The sequence below is a fragment of the Hyla sarda genome, chromosome 10 (genome assembly GCF_029499605.1).
Source record: "Hyla sarda isolate aHylSar1 chromosome 10, aHylSar1.hap1, whole genome shotgun sequence".
Lineage (NCBI taxonomy): Eukaryota > Metazoa > Chordata > Amphibia > Anura > Hylidae > Hyla > Hyla sarda.
Genome location: NC_079198.1, coordinates 41,571,656 through 41,574,329, shown reverse-complemented (window position 1 = coordinate 41,574,329; position 2,674 = coordinate 41,571,656). Strand labels below are relative to the sequence as shown.

The 2,674-nt window shown below is 47.0% G+C and overlaps 1 pseudogene; it reads right to left on the bottom strand.

Moving 5' to 3' along the window:
• Positions 1-502: 502 nt before the first annotated feature.
• On the bottom strand, positions 503-615 carry LOC130294785 (U2 spliceosomal RNA; annotated as a pseudogene).
• Positions 616-2,674: the final 2,059 nt, after the last annotated feature.

Genomic DNA, 2,674 nt, shown 5'->3' with positions numbered 1-2,674 from the left:
GCCCCTTTTTGTCGAAGCTACTAAGGGGCCACAAATGCACCTGGCTTTAACCTAGGCATTTGCCAAGGTAGCCGAGGAGCCGTATACTAATGGCATCTTGACTGAAGCCAAGATGCCCAGGGGTTGCAGGGCGATGAGGAACCGAATGGCCACACACACCTCCCATAAACCGCCAGGAGGGACACCCAGAAGGGCTACCGCATCCTGACAGATCCTGTGTACAAACAAATCATGCAAAGTGGCACAGTGACATACAAAATTTATAAATAGGTGCAGATATACTGCCCAGTCATCCGGACAGATATCTAAAAATGTCACTGATCCTAGCCAGAAGGCCGGGATATTAAGGGTGAGTGCCAAAGGTAAAGAGTATATGGTGCAGTGCGTTCACTCAGTGAGCTATAACACCCAGTGAGTTTCAGCACCTCAGGGTCACCACTCCCAGAGGCACAAAAGTACTTTGGCTCTACACCAAACCCCCCCACCTCATAAAGCCCCGGCATTCCGGTTCACCGCCCCCTCCATGCCTCATCCATCCTACATCAAGGGCAAAAACCAAACCACTGATAAGAACAGATACTACACTTGATCTTAGCCAGAAGGCCGAGAAGCGATATATACCCCATAAATGATCCCATTATAAAAACTGCACCCCTTAAAGTATTAAAAATGACGTTCAGAAAGTGTTAACACTTCAGGTGTTTCACAGGAATAGCAGCAAAGTGAAGGAGAGAATTCCCTCGGCTGGAAGTTAGGGTGAGCTGGTCCGGGCCATCTATGCTGCAGAGACCGTCCGGTGGGGAGGATTAGTCGTTGCGGGCTGTCCATTTTCACTTTGGGGGGGGGGGGGAGGGGCCCCCTCTTCGGGGCCGGCCCAGACTAGTGATGTTGCCTTGACGGCGGGGCACAGGGACGTTCATGCGCAACGTCCCTGTGCGTCGTCGTCAAGGCAGCATCACTAGTCCTGGGCCGGGCCTGAAGCACGGAGAAGAGGCCCCCCCCCCAGTGAAAATGGACAGCCCGCAACGACTAATCCTCCCCACCGGGCGGTTCCTGCAGCATAGATGGCCTGGACCAGCTCACCCTAACTTCCTGCCTAGGGGAGGTTAGTAGAAAACAAAAAGGGGGGGGGGATGATAACGAAGGCCGCAGTGGTCTTCAACCTGGGAACCTCCAGAGGTTTCAAAACTACAACTCCCAGCATCCCTGGACAGCCGATGGCAGTCCGTGCATGCTGGGAGTTGTAGTTTTGCAACATCTGGAGGTCCGCAGGTTGAAGACCACTGATGAAGGGATTGACAGGCGGTGATGATGAAGGGGGGGAATGATGACAGGGGTCTGGATGATTACATGTGGGGGGATGACGTATTTCCCACCCTAGGCTTATAGTCCAGTCAATAACTTTTCCTGGGTTTAGGGGTAAAATAAGGGGCCTCGGATTATATTTAGGTCGGCTTATACTCGAGTATATACAGTAAAAATAAAAAACACATGGCACACTATTTTGGAAACGACACCCCTCAAGGAACGTGACAAGGGTACAGTGAGCCTTAACACCCCACAGGTGTTTGACGACTTTTTGTTAAAGTTGGATGTGTAAATTAATTTTTTTTCCCACTAAAATGCAGTTTTTTCCCCAAATTTTACATTTTTACTAGGGTTAATAGGAGAAAATGCCCCCCCCCCCCCAAATTTGTAACCCCATCTTTCCATAGTATGGAAATACCTCATGTGTGGACGTCAAGTACACTGCGGGCGCACTACAATGCACAGAAGAGGAGTCACAGTTTGGAAAGCAAATTTTGCTGAAATGGTTTTTGGGGGGCATGTCACATTTAGGAAGCCCCTGTGGTGCCAGAAATGCAAAAAAAAAAAAAAAAACACATTGCATACTAATTTGGAAACTACACCCCTCAAGGAACGTAACAAGCAGTACAGTGAGGTGAGCCTTAACACCCCACAGGTGTTTGATAAATGTTCATTACAGTGGGATGCGGTAAAGTGGTAATAGGAGAAAATGTCACCGTAAATTTGTAAATTATTTTTTATTTTTTTGGGGAATAAGGACATACCTCATATTTTGACATAAACTGCTCTGCGGGTGCACACCAGGTCTCAGAAGAGCAGGAACACAGTTAGGGGCCTTGAGCGTTTACAGAGCTTCTATGGAGCCATGGGGTACACAGAGTTAGTAAAGTGGGGTACAGTGGGCTGTAAAATTATAAAATAGGTGATGTTCCCAGAATGATGACCCAGAGGATAGCTAAAACTAAAAAATATGCCCACCCCAAACCCTATGCTCTGAATCATCATTCTGGGAATGTGATGTGTGTGGCCGTCCCTAACTTGTTGCCTCAAATGCGTACCATGCTCAGGTGGAGAGGGAGCACTGCGCATTTGAGGCAACATAAAGTCCCTGATGCTAGTGACTCAGTGACCCATGACCCTTTTTTGGAAAAAAATAAAATAAAATACCCCCAGAGGTCTTATCAAGTTTTTTTTTTTTTTTTTTATAAAAGTTTTTTGGGCAATTTAGTGTTTTATTGGGTTAAAATTTGGAATGTACTCTGGACTTGGTACATTGGGGTCAAATTATGGGAAATTAAAATGAATAGGGAAAATGTATTCCTGCATGGAAGTGTGATACTCCCTGAAGCAGTTTTTAATGCAGAGG